We start from the raw sequence: 15,150 nt of genomic DNA, 5'->3' as shown, positions 1-15,150 counted from the left end.
CAGCACTTGGTCATCGGTGATTTGGATCACGGCGAGTACGACTCCATCATCACCGTTCTCTTGAACGCTTCCGCACGTGATCTACAAGTGGTATGTAGATGCAATCTCTCTCCCATGACTCGTTGCTTAGATGAACTCATAGATGGATCTTGGTGAAACCGTAGGAAATTTTTTATTTTCTGCAACGTTCCCCAACAGAAAATATGCTTGTAGGAATTGCAATAATGTCAAGTTTCCTCTCTATGTGCTTAAAGTTTTGAAGATATGCTTTTTTTGCCTTCCTATGCTAATTGATTATTGTTCCCATAAGTTGTTTGCTCACAAAATCCCTATGCATAGGAAGTGTGTTAGGCTTAAATGTGCTAGTCATATGCTCCAGGATGCTCCCGTTATGCTTCAATTCCTACCTTTTATGTGAGCATCATTGTCATCATCATGCCTAGCTAGAAAGGCATTAAAGAAAAGCGCTTGTTGGGAGATAACCCAACATTTACACTTATTGTTTTTGTGTGTCCACATGATTATGCCACTGTAGTAATCATGTTTTATATCTTTTGTTTCAATAAAGTGCCAAGTAAGACCTTTAGGATAGCTTACGATGATAGTTGTGTTGATCCTGCTGAAAATCAGAAACTTTTGCACCCAGTAAATTAGTTTTGTTAATTCACAGAAACGTGCTCATGATATGATTCTTTTTGCTCTGGATTGTTACACGAATTTCTTAGGACTTCCTAATTTGGTAGAATTGTTGGAGTTCCATAAGTATACGTTTGATACATATTACTACAGACTGTTCTGTTTTTGACAGATTCTGTTTTCATTGTGTTGTTTGCTTATTTTGATAAATCTATGAGTAGTATCGGAGGGTATGATTCATAGAGAAGTTGGAATACAATAGATATTACACCAATATGAATTTATAATGAGTTACAGTACCTAAGTGGTGGTTTTATTTTCTTATACTAACGGAGCTTACAAGTTTTCTGTTGAGTTTTGTGTTGTGGTGTTTTCAAGTTTTGGGTAAAGCTTTGATGGACTATGGAATAAGGAGTGGAAACAGCCTAATCTTGGGGATTCCCAAGGCACCCCAAGGTAATATTCAAGGACAACCAAGAGCCTAAGCTTGGGGATGCCCCGGATGGCATCCCCTCTTTCGTCTTCGTTCATCGGTAACTTTACCTGCAACTATATTTTTATTCGCCACATGATATGTGTTTTTCTTGGAGCGTCATTTTATTTTGTTAGTGTTTGCTTGATGTTAGTTAGAATTATGTTTTGCATCTATATTTTCAATAAAAATGTCAAGGATAGCCTTTGCCATGCTTATTTTGCTTGTATACATGTTGCTGTTTGAAAACAGAAAGTTTACCGCTGTTGCAAACATTCCCTAGAAAAGTCAGAGAATGGTATAATGTTGAAACTTTTTGCATATTGAGCTCTGATAAATTTACTGCAGTGGGAATTTTATTTCATAATTTTTGGACTTAGGGAAGTATTGATACTCTTGCATTCTTTACAGACTGTACTATTTTTGCAGATTGCTGTTATGTTTGCATTGTTTGCATATGTTTGCTTGTTTAATGATTCAATTTGAGGATAGGAGTGTTAAATTTGCAGAGACATTTAGTGTTCAATGTTGAATAATAATTTTAGTGATTTGTTATAGTAGAAAATGATAAGGTTTTGCATTGGTTTATACTAACCTATCTCACGAGTTCTTGTTGAGTTTGGTGTGGATGAAGCTTTTGAGAAATAGAGAAACCATGATATGAGAGGAATTAAGGAGACACAAAAGTTCAAGCTTGGGGATGCCCAAGGCACCCCAAGATAATATTTCAAGAAGTATCAACAAATATCGGTTAGTATTGGTTGAGCCTAAGTTTTTGCTTCTTCACATGAGTTGTGCTATCCTTGCAATGTCATTTTATTTTGTTTTGCTTGCTGATTGAATACAATACCAAGATCTGAAATTATTTAATGAGAGAGAGAGTCTTCACATAGTTACATAATTATTTAGCTACTCATTGATCTTCAGTTATATCCTGTTGGAGTAGTTTGTCATTTACTCGTGTGCTTCACTTATATCCTATGAGTAAATGGTTGAATGAGTTGATTGTCATAATTCTGAAATTATATATGTTTCATTTGCTTATCCCCTAGGGAGTAATGACTTCACATCTAAGAAGTAGAGGTTGTAAATTTATTGACGGTTAGCAAGCATTGTATTAGTCATTTGAACAATTCATGAAAGAATATTGAAGGAAGAGAGATTTCACATATAAATATATTATCATAGACATCTTTTATAATTGTGAGCACTCATTAAGTATGACATGCTAAAGAGTTGATGTTGGACAAGGAAGACAACGTAATGGGTTATGTTTTCTCACATCTCAGTTAAAGTATATTGTCATGGATCATTCAAACATGTTGAGCTTGCCTTTTCCCCCTCATGCTAGCCAAAAATCCCTAGCACCAAGTGGAGATACTACTTGTGCTTCCAAATATCCTTAAACCCAGTTTTGCCATGAGAGTCCACCATATCTACCTATGGAAGATCCTTCAAGTAAGTTGTCATCGGTTCAAGCAATAAAAATTGCTCTCTAAATATGCATGACTTATTAGTGTGGAGAAAATAAGCTTTGTACGATCTTGTTATGGAAGCAATAAAAGCGACGGACTGCATAATAAAGGTCCATATACAAGGGGCAATACAAAGTGACGTTATTTCGCATTAATATTTTGTGTATCCAACCCTAAAAGCGCATGACAACCTTTGCTTCCCTCTGCGAAGGGCCTATCTTTTACTTTATGTCTTTTACTTTATGCAAGAGTCAAGGTGATCTTCACCTTTCCCTTTTTCATTTTATCCTTTGGCAAGCACTTTGTGTTAGGGTGATCCTGATATATATATCCAATTGGATGTACGTTAGGATGAACTATTATTGTTGACATCACCCAAAGGTGAAAACTTTTGGAGGCAACATTATAAGCCCCTATCTATCTCCGTGTCTGATTAAAACTTCATAACCACAAGTATTGCGTGAGTGCTAGCAATTGTAGAAGACTTTATGATAGTTGAGTATGTGAAGTTTGCTACATCAAAGCTCTGACATAGACCCTTCCTGAAAATAAGATGAATTGCAATTGTTTAAGAATGAAGTTTGCTAGTTTTCAAGAAAGTTTATGGTCTATGCTTTAACATGTGAATTGCTTGTTACTTTATCGTCAAAATTTTTATGAGATGAACTATTGTTATGACATATAATGATGCTAGTAAAGGTGATTGAAATTATCATTGATCGAACTTGTGCACCTTCTAGCATTCACACTTCATAAATTTTTTCTTTTATCATTTACCTACTCAAGGACGAGTAGGAATTAAGCTTGGGGATGCTTGATACGTCTCCAACGTATCTATAATTTATGAAGCATTCATGCTATTATATTATATGTTTTGAATGATTATGGGCTATATTATACACTTTTATATTACTTTTGGGACTAACCTATTAACCGGAGGCCCAGCCCATATTGTTGTTTTATTGCCTGTTTCAGTATTTCGAAGAAAAGGAATATCAAACGGAGTCCAAACGGAATGAAACCTTCGGCAGCATGATTTTTTGGAAGATTATCATCCTGGAGACTTGGAGTTCACGTCAGAAGATCCTCGAGGAGGCCAGGAGATAGGGGGCGTGCCCCCCTGTCTCGTGAGCCCCTCGAGAACCTCCCGACCGACTTCTTTCGCCTATATAAGCCTACGTACCCTAAAAACATCGAATATCAAGATAGATCAGGAGTTCCGCCGCCGCAAGCCTCTGTAGCCACCAAAAACCTCTCGGGAGCTCGTTCCGGCACCCTGCCAGAGGGGGAACCCATCACCGGTGGCCATCTTCATCATCCCGGCGCTATACATGATGAGGAGGGAGTAGTTCACCCTCGGGGCCGAGGGTATGTACCAGTAGCTATGTGTTTGATCTCTCTCTCTCGTGTTCTCTCTATGGCACGATCTTGATGTATCGCGAGCTTTGCTATTATAGTTGGATCTTATGATGTTTCTCCCCCTCTACTCTCTTGTAATGAATTGAGTTTTCCCTCTTGAAGTTATCTTATCGGATTGAGTCAATACTTTGAGAACCCTTGATGTATGTCTTGCCGTGTTCATCTGTGGTGACAATGGGATATCATGTGCCACTTGATGTATGTTTTGGTGACCAACTTGCGGGTTCTGCTCATGAACCTATGCATAGGGGTTGTCACACGTTTTCTTGACTCTCCGATAGAAACTTTGGGGCACTCTTTGAAGTACTTTGTGTTGGTTGGATGAATTTGAGATTGTGTGACGCATATCATATAATCATGCCCACGGATAGTTGAGGTGAAAATGGAGTATCTAGGTGACATTAGGGTTTTGGTTGATTTGTTTCTTAAGGTGTTATTCTAGTACGAACTCTTGAATAGATTGATCCGAAAGAATAACTTTGAGGTGGTTTCGTACCATACCATAATCTCTATGTTTGTTCTCCTCTATTAGTGGCTTTGGAGTGACTCTTTCTTGCATGTTGAGGGCTTGTTATATGATCTATCTATGTTATTATTGTTGAAAGAACTTGCACTAGTGAAAGTATGAACCCTAGGCCTTGTTTCCTACCATTGCAATACCGTTTACGCTCACTTTTATCATTAGTTACCTTGCTGTTTTTATATTTTCAGATTACAGAAACCTATATCTACTATCCATATTGCACTTGTATCACCATCTCTTTGCCGAACTAGTGCACCTATACAATTTACCATTGTATTGGGTGTGTTGGGGACACAAGAGACTCTTTGTTATTTTGTTGCGGGGTTGTTTGAGAGAGACCATCTTCATCCTACGCCTCCTCGGATTGATAAACCTTAGGTCATCCACTTGAGGGAAATTTGTTACTGTCCTACAAACCTGTGCACTTGCAGGCCCAACAACGTCTACAAGAAGAGGGTTGTGGAGTAGACATCATCGGATCATAACACATAATAGGTGACTATAGACTTGCAAGATAGGATCAAGAACTCACATATATTCATGAAAACATTATAGGTTCATATCTGAAATCATGGCACTCGGGCCCTAGTGACAAGCATTAAGCATAACAAAGTCATAGCAACATCAATCTCATAACATAGTGGATACTAGAGATCAAACCCTTAACAAAACTAACTTGATTACATGGTAAATCTCATCCAACCCATCACCGTCCAGCAAGCCTATGATGGAATTACTCACGCACGACGGTGAGCATCATGAAATTGGTGTTGGAGGATGGTTGACGATGACGATGGCGACGAATCACCCTCTCCGGAGCCCCGAACGGACTCTAGATCAGCCCTACCGAGAGATATTAGGGCTTGGCGGCAGCTTCGTATCGTAAAACGTGATGAAACTTTCTCTCTTATTTTTTTCTCCGCGAAAGAGAATATATGGAGTTAGAGTTGAGGTCGATGGACATCCAAGGGGCCCACGAGGCAGGGGGCGCGCCCAGGGGGAGGGGGTGCGCCCCCCATGAAGGAAATATGCCCTAGAGGCAATAATAAAGTTATTATTTATTTCCTTATATCATGATAAATGTTTATTATTCATGCTAGAATTGTATTAACCGGCAACATGATACATGTGTGAATACATAGACAAACATATAGTCACTAGTATGCCTCTACTTGACTAGCTCATTAATCAAAGATGGTTATGTTTCCTAACCATAGACATGTGTTGTCATTTGATTAATGGGATCACATCATTAGGAGAATGATGTGATTGACATGACCCATTCCGTTAGCCTAGCACTTGATCGTTTAGTATGTTGCTATTGCTTTCTTCATGACTTATACATGTTCCTGTAACTAAGAGATTATGCAACTCCCGTTTACCGGAGGAACACTTTGGGTGCTACCAAACGTCACAACTTAACTGGGTGATTATAAAGGAGTACTACAGGTGTCTCCAAAGGTACATGTTGGGTTGGCGTATTTCGAGATTAGGTTTTGTCACTCCGATTGTCGGAGAGGTATCTCTGGGCCCTCTCGGTAATGCACATCACTATAAGCCTTGCAAGCAATGTAGCTAATGAGTTAGTTACGGAATGATGCATTATGTAACGAGTAAAGAGACTTTCCGGTAACGAGATTGAACTAGGTATTAGATACCGACGATCGAATCTCGGGCAAGTAACATACCGATGACAAAGGGAACAACGTATGTTGTTATGCGGTTTGACCGATAAAGATCTTCGTAGAATATGTGGGAGCCAATATGAGCATCCAGGTTCCGCTATTGGTTATTGACCGAGAATAGTTCTAGGTCATGTCTACATTGTTCTCGAACCCGTAGGGTCCGCACGCTTAAGGTTTCGATGACAGTTATATTATGAGTTTATGAGTTTTGATGTACCGAAGGAGTTCGGATTCCCGGATGAGATCCGGGACATGAAGAGGAGTCTTGAAATGGTCGAGACGTAAAGATCGATATATTGGACGACTATATTCGGAGTTTGGAAAGGTTCCGAGTGATTCGGGTATTTTTCGGAGTACCGAAGAGTTACGGGAATTCGCCGGGGAGTATATGGGCCTTATTGGGCCATACGGGAATAGAGGAGAGAGGCTGAAAGGAAGGAGGCGCGCAGCCCCCCTCTGGTCCGAATTGGACAAGGGGTGCAGCCCCCTTTTCCTTCCTCCTCTCCCCCTCTTTCCCCCTTCTCCTACTCCAACAAGGAAGGAGGGAGTCCTACTCCCGGTGGGAGTAGGACTCCCCTTGGCGCGCCCCTCTTAGGCCGGCCGCCCCCTCCCCCTTGCTCCTTTATATACGGGGGCAGGGGGCACCTCTAGGCACAATAACAACAATTGATCCCTTGGATCTCTTAGCCGTGTGCGGTGCCCCCCTCCACCATAATCCACCTCGATAATATCGTAACAGTGCTTAGGCGAAGCCCTGCGTCGGTAGTACATCAAGATCGTCACCACGCCGTACTCGTGCTGACGGAACTCTCCCTCGACACTCGGTTGGATCGGAGTTCGAGGGACGTCATCGAGCTGAACGTGTGCTAGAACTCGGAGGTGCCGTAGTTTCGGTGCTTGATCGGTCGGGCTGTGAAGGCGTACGACTACATCAACCGCGTTGTCATAACGCTTCCGCTTACGGTCTACGAGGGTACGTGGACATTACTCTCCCCTCTCGTTGCTATGCATCACCATGATCTTGCGTGTGCGTAGGAATTTTTTTGAAATTACTACGTTCCCCAACCCCCACCCTCGTGGACAGGGTGTGGGTCCCCTGGCCTTGATTCTTTCGCAAGTATTTTTTATATTTTCCAAAAGTAATCTCCGTGGATTTTCAGGTCATTCCGAGAACTTTTGTTTCTGCACAAAATTACCATGGTAGTTCTGCTGAAAATAGCGTCAGTCCGGGTTAGTTTCATTCAAATCATGCAAGTTAGAGTACAAAACAAGGGCAAAAGTGTTTGGAAAAGTAGATACGTTGGAGACGTATCAACTCTCCCAAGCTTAAACCTTTGCTTGTCCTAAAGCAATTCAGTTGATAAACTGAAAGTGATAAAGAAAAACTTTTACAAACTCTGTTTGCTCTTGTTGTTGTAAATATGTAAAGCCAGCATTCAAGTTTTCAGCAAAGATTATGAACTAGCCATATTCACAATAACACTTAGGTCTCATGTTTACTCATATCAATGGCATAATCAACTAGCGAGCAATAATAATAAAACTCGGATGACAACACTTTCTCAAGACAATCATAATATGATATAACAAGATGGTATCTCGCTAACCCTTTTTGATACCGCAAAACATAAATGCAGAGCACCTTTAAAGATCAAGGACTGACTAAACATTGTAATTTATGGTAAAAGAGATCCAGTCAAGTCATACCCAATATAAACTAATAGTAATGCATGCAAATGATAGTGTGCTCTCCAGTGGGTGCTTTTTAATAAGAAGGTGATGACTCAACATAAAATTAAATAGATAGGCCCTTCGCAGAGGGAAGCAGGGATTTGTAGAGGTGCCAGAGCTCGATTTTAAACTAGAGATGAATAACATTTTGAGCGGTATACTTTCACTGTCAACGTAACAACTATGAGATCTCGATATCTTCCATGCTACACACATTATAGGCGGTTCCCAAATAGAATAGTAAAGTTTATACTCCCCCACCACCAACAAGCATCAATCCATGGCTTGCCCGAAACAACGGATGCCTCCAACTAGAAACAATCTTGGGGGAGTTTTGTTTAATTATTTTGATTTGCTTTGATCTTTTGATCATGGGGCTGGGCATCCCAGTTACCAGCCATTTTCTCGTGAATGAGGAGCGGAGTCCACTCTCCTTGAGAATAACCCACCTATTATGGAAGATACAGACAGCCCTAGTTGATACATGAGCTGCTCGAGCATACAAAACAGAATTTCATTTGAAGGTTTGGAGTTTGTTGGAAATATTCCGTAGACGCAATGATAAATTAGTTGTTATTATTATATTTCCTTGTTCATGATAATCGTTTATTATCCATGCTATAATTGTATTGAAAGGAAACTCAGATACATGTGTGGGTACATAGACAACACCATGTCCCTAGTGAGCCTCTAGTTGACTAGCTCGTTGATCAATAGATGGTTATGGTTTCCTGACCATGGACATTGGATGTCGTTGATAACGGGATCACATCATTAGCAGAATGATGTGATGGACAAGACCCAATCCTAAGCCTAGCACAAAGATCGTGTAGTTCATATGCTAAAGCTTTTCTAATGTCAAGTATCTTTTCCTTAGACCATGAGATTGTGCAACTCCCGGATACCGTACGAATACTTTGGGTGTACAAAACGCCACAACGTAACTGGGTGGCTATAAAGGTCCACTACAGGTATCTCTGAAAGTGTCTGTTGGGTTGGCACGAATCGAGACTGGGATTTGTCACTCCGTGTGACAGAGAGGTATCTCTGGGCCCACTCGGTAGGACATCATCATAATGTGCACAATGTGACCAAGGGGTTGATCACGGGATGATGTGCTACGGAACGAGTAAAGAGACTTGCCGGTAACGAGATTGAACAAGGTATCGGTATACCGACGATCGAATCTCGGGCAAGTATAATACCGCTAGACAAAGGGAATTGTATACGGGATCGATTGAGTCCTTGATTGCATGTGATGTTTATCCTTTATGCATCTTATCTTGCTTTGATTGACGGTAGCATTTTAAGATGATCTCTCACTAAATTATCAAGAAGTGTTCTCCCTGAGTATGCACCACTGCGAAAGTTCTTCGTGCTGAGACACCATGTGATGATCGGGTGTGATAGGCTCTACGTTCAAATACAACGGGTGCAAAACAGTTGCACACGCTGAATACTCAGGTTAAACTTGACGAGCCTAGCATATAACAGATATGGCCTCGGAACACGGACATCGAAAGGTTGAGCGTGAATCATATAGTAGATATGATCAACATATTGATGTTCACTGTTGAAACTACTCCATCTCACGTGACGACCGGACATGGTGTAGTTGATATGGATCACGTAATCACTTAGAGGATTAGAGGGATGTCTATCTAAGTGGGAGTTCTTAAGTAATATGATTAATTGAACTTAAATTTATCATGAACTTAGTCCTGGTAGTATTTTGCAAATTATGTTGTAGATCAATAGCTTGCGTTGTTGCTTTCATATGTTTATTTTGATATGTTCCTAGAGAAAATTGTGTTGAAAGATGTTAGTAGCAATGATGCGGATTGGATCCGTGATCTGAGGTTTATCCTCATTGCTGCATAGAAGAATTATGTCCTTAATGCACCGCTAGGTGACAGACCTATTGTAGGAGCAGATGCAGACGTTATGAACGTTTGGCTAGCTCAATATGATGACTACTTGATAGTTTAGTGCACCATGCTTAACGGCTTAGAATCGGGATTTCAAAGACGTTTTGAACGTCATGGACCATATGAGATGTTCCAGGAGTTGAAGTTGATATTTCAAGCAAATACCCGACTTGAGAGATATGAAGTCTCCAACAAGTTCTATGGCTAAAAGATGGAGGAGAATCGCTCAACTAGTGAGCATGTGCTCAGATTGTCTGGGTACTACAATCGCTTGAATCAAGTGGGAGTTAATCTTCCAGATAAGATAGTGATTGACAGAGTTCTCTAGTCACCATCACCAAGTTAGTAGAACTTTGTGATGAACTATAGTATGCAAGGGATGACAAAAACGATTCTCGAGCTCTTCGTGATGTTGAAATCGACGAAGGTAGAAATCAAGAAAGAGCATCAAGTGTTGATGGTTGACAAGATCACTAGTTTCAAGTAAAGGACAAAGGGAAAGAAAGGGAACTTCAACTAGAATGACAAGAAAGTTGTCACTCCCACGAAGAAGCACAAAGCTGAACCAAATCCTAAAACTGAGTGCTTACACTGCAAAGGAAATGGTCACTGGAAACGGAAATACCCTGAATATTTGCTGGATAAGAAGGATGGCAAACTGAACAAGGGTATATTTGATATACAGGTTATTGATGTGTACCTTACTAGTGTTTATAGTAACCCCTGAGTGTTTGATACTTGTTCGGTTGCTAAGATTAGTAACTCGAAACAGGAGTTACAGAATAAACAGAGACTAATTGAGGGTGAAGTGACGATGTGTGTCGGAAGTGGTTCCAAGATTGATATGATCATCATCGCACACTCCCTATACTTTCGGGATTAGTGTTAAACCTAAATAAATGTTATTTGGCATTTGCGTTGAACATGAATATGATTTGATCATGTTTATTGCGATACGGTTATTCATTTAAAGTCAAAGAATAATTGTTGTTCTGTTTACATGAATAAAACCTTCGATGGTCATACACCCAATGAAAATAGTTTGTTGGATCTCGATCGTAGTGATACACATATTCATAATATTGATGCCAAAAGATGCAAAGTTAATAATGATAGTGCAACTTATTTGTGGTACTACCGTTTGGGTCATATCGGTGTAAAGCGCATGAAGAAACTCCATAAAGATGGATTTTCGGAATCACTTGGTTATGAATCATTTGATGCTTGCGAACCGTGCCTTTTGGGCAAGATGACTAAAACTCCGTTCTCCGGAACAATGGAACAAGCTACTGACTTATTGGAAATAATACATACCGATGTATGCGATTCGATGAGTGTTAAGGCTCATGGCAAGTATCGTTATTTTCTAACCTTCACAGATGATTTGAGCAGATATGGGTATATCTACTTAATGAAACATAAGTCTGAAATAGTTGAAAAGTTCAAAGAATTTCAGAGTGAAGTGGAAAAATCATCGTAACAAGAAAAATAAAGTTTCTATGATCTGATCGTGGAGACGAATATTTGAGTTATGAGTTTGGTCTTCATTTGAAACAATGTGAAATAGTTTCGCAACTCACTCCATTTGGAACACCACAATGTAATGGTGTGTCCGAACATCGTAATCGTACTTTACTAGATATGGTGCGATCTATGATGTCTCTTATCGGTTTACCACTATCGTTTTGGGGTTATGCATTAGAGACAGCTGCATTCACGTTTAATAGGGCAACATCTAAATCCGTTGAGACGACACCGTATGAACTATGGTTTAGCAGTAAACCTAAGTTGTCATTTCTTAAAACTTGGAGTTGCGATGCTTATATGAAAAAGGTTTTCAACCTAATAAGCTCGAACCCAAATCGGAGAAGTGCGTCTTCATAGAATACCCAAAGGTAACTATTGGGTACACCTTCTATCACAGATCCGAAGGCAAGTTATTCGTTGGTAAGATGGATCCTTTCTAGAGAAGAAGTTTCTCTCAAAAGAAGTGAGTGGGAGGAAAGTAGAACTTGATGATGTAATTGTACCTTCTCCCTTATTGGAAAGTAGTTCATCACAGAAATCAGTTCCAGTGATTCCTACACCAACTAGTGAGGAAGTTAATGATGATGATCATGAAACTTCAGATCAAGTTACTACCAAACCTCGTAGGTCTTCCAGAGTAAGATCCGCACCAGAGTGGTACGGTAATCATGTTCTGGAAGTCATGTTACTAGACCATGATGAACCTACGAACTATGAGGAAGCGATGATGAGCCCAGATTCCATGAAATGGCTTGAGGCCATAAAATCTGAGATATGATCCATGTATGAGAACAAAGTATGGACTTTGATTGACTTGCTCGATGATCAGCAAGCCATGTTAAATAAATGGATCTTCAAGAGGAAGACAGACACTGATAGTAGTGTTACTATCTACTAAGCTCGAGTTGTTGCGAAAGGTTTTCAACAAGTTCAAGGTATTGAATACAATGAGATTTTCTCACTCGTATCGATGCTTAAGTCTGTTTGAATCATGTTAGCAATTGCCACATTTTATGAAATCTGGCAAGTGGATGTCAAAACTGCATTCCTTAATGGATTTTTTAAAGAAGAGTTGTATATGATGCAACCAGAAGGTTTTGCTAATCCTAAAGGTGCTAACAAAATGTGCAAGCTCCAGCGATCCATCAATGGACTAGTGCAAGCATCTCGGAATTGGAATATACGCTTTGATGAGTTGATCAAAGCATATGGTTTTATACAGACTTTTGGAAAGGCCTGTATTTACAAGAAAGTGAGTGGGAGCACTACAACATTTCTGATAAGTATATGTGAATGACATATTGTTGATCGGAAATAATGTAGAATTATTTTGTAAAGCATAAAGGAGTGTTTGAAAGGAGTTTTTCAAAGAAAGACCTCAGTGAAGCTGCTTACATATTAAGCATCAAGATCTATTGAAGATAGATCAAGACGCTTGATAAGATTTTCAATGAGTACATACGTTGATAATTTTTTTGAAGTAGTTCAAAATGGAACAGTCAAAGAAAGAGTTCTTTCCTGTGTTGCAAGGTGTGAAGTTGAGTAAGACTCAAAACCCGACTATGGCAAAAAAAATAGAAAGAGAATGAAAAGTCATTCCCTATGCCTCGGTCATAGGTTCTATAAAGTATGCTATGCTGTGAACCAGACCTATTGTATACCTTGCTCTGTGTTTGGCAAAGGAATACAATTTTGATCTAATAGTAGATCACTGGACATCGGTCAAGAATATCCTTAGTGAGGACCAAGGAAATACTTCTCGATTATGGAGGTGATAAAAGAGCCCGTCGTAAAAAGTTACATCGGTGCAAGCTTTTACACCAATCCAGATGACTCTAAATCTCAATCTGGATACATATTGAAAGTGGGAGCAATTAGCTAGAGTAGCTCCATGCAGAGCATTGTAGACATAGAATATTTGCAAAATACATACGGCTCTGAATGTGACAGACCCGTAGACTAAACTTCTCTCACGAGCAAAACATGATCATACCTTAGTACTCTTTGGGTGTTAATCACATAGCGATGTGAACTAGATTATTGACTCTAGTAAACCCTTTGGGTGTTGATCACATGACAATGTGAACTATGGGTGTTAACCATATACAGATATGAATATTAGTGTTAAATCACATGATGATGTGAACTAGATTATTGACTCTAGTGCAAGTGGGAGACTGAAGGAAATATGCCCTAGAGGCAATAATAAAGTTATTATTTATTTCTTTATATCATGATAAATGTTTATTATTCATGCTAGAATTGTATTAACCGAAAACATGATACATGTGTGAATACATAGACAAACATATAGTCACTAGTATGCCTCTACTTGACTAGCTCATTAATCAAAGATGGTTATGTTTCCTAACCATAGACATGTGTTGTCATTTGATTAATGGGATCACATCATTAGGAGAATGATGTGATTGACATGACCCATTCCGTTAGCCTAGCACTTGATCGTTTAGTATGTTGCTATTGCTTTCTTCATGACTTATACATGTTCCTGTAACTATGAGATTATGCAACTCCCGTTTACCGGAGGAGCACTTTGGGTGCTACCAAACGTCACAAAGTAACTGGGTGATTATAAAGGAGTACTACAGGTGTCTCCAAAGGTACATGTTGGATTGACGTATTTCGAGATTAGGTTTTGTCACTTCGATTGTCGGAGAGGTATCTCTGGGCCCTCTCGGTAATGCACATCACTATAAGCCTTGCAAGCAATGTAGCTAATGAGTTAGTTACAGAATGATGCATTATGTAACGAGTAAAGAGACTTGCCGGTAACAAGATTGAACTAGGTATTAGATACCGACGATCGAATCTCGGGCAAGTAACATATCGATGACAAAGGGAACAACGTATGTTGTTATGCGGTTTGACCGATAAAGTTCTTCGTAGAATATGTGGGAGCCAATATGAGCATCCAGGTTCCGCTATTGGTTATTGACCGAGAATAGTTCTAGGTCATGTCTACATTGTTCTCGAACCCGTAGGGTCCACACGCTTAAGGTTTCGATGACAGTTATATTATGAGTTTATGAGTTTTGATGTACCGAAGGAGCTCGGAGTTCCGGATGAGATCGGGGACATGACGAGGAGTCTCGAAATGGTCGAGACGTAAAGATCGATATATTGGACGACTATATTCGGAGTTCGGAAAGGTTCCGAGTGATTCGGGTATTTTTCGGAGTACCGGAGAGTTACGGGAATTCTCCGGGGAGTATATGAGCCTTATTGGGCCATACGGGAATAGAGGAGAGAGGCCGAAAGGAAGGAGGCGCGCAGCCCCCCTCTGGTCCGAATTGGACAAGGGGTGCAGCCCCCTTTTCCTTCCTCCTCTCCCCCTCTTTCCCCCTTCTCCTACTCCAACAAGGAAGGAGGGAGTCCTACTCCCGGTGGGAGTAGGACTCCCCTTGGCGCGCCCCTCTTAGGTCGGCTTCCCCCTCCCCCTTACTCCTTTATATACGGGGGCAGGGGGCACCTCTAGGCACAACAACAACAATTGATCCCTTGGATCTCTTAGCCGTGTGCGATGCCCCCCTCCACCATAGTCCACCTCGATAATATCGTAGCGGTGCTTAGGCGAAGCCCTGCGTCAGTAGTACATCAAGATCGTCACCACGCTGTTGTGCTGACGGAACTCTCCCTCGACACTCGGTTGGATCGGAGTTCGAGGGATGTCATCGAGCTGAGCGTGTGCTAGAACTCGGAGGTGCCGTAGTTTCGGTGCTTGATCGGTCGGGCT

Source organism: Triticum aestivum, chromosome 6B (assembly GCF_018294505.1).
Source record: "Triticum aestivum cultivar Chinese Spring chromosome 6B, IWGSC CS RefSeq v2.1, whole genome shotgun sequence".
Lineage (NCBI taxonomy): Eukaryota > Viridiplantae > Streptophyta > Magnoliopsida > Poales > Poaceae > Triticum > Triticum aestivum.
The sequence above is the reverse complement of the archived record's forward strand: the minus strand, read 5'-3'. Positions refer to the sequence as shown.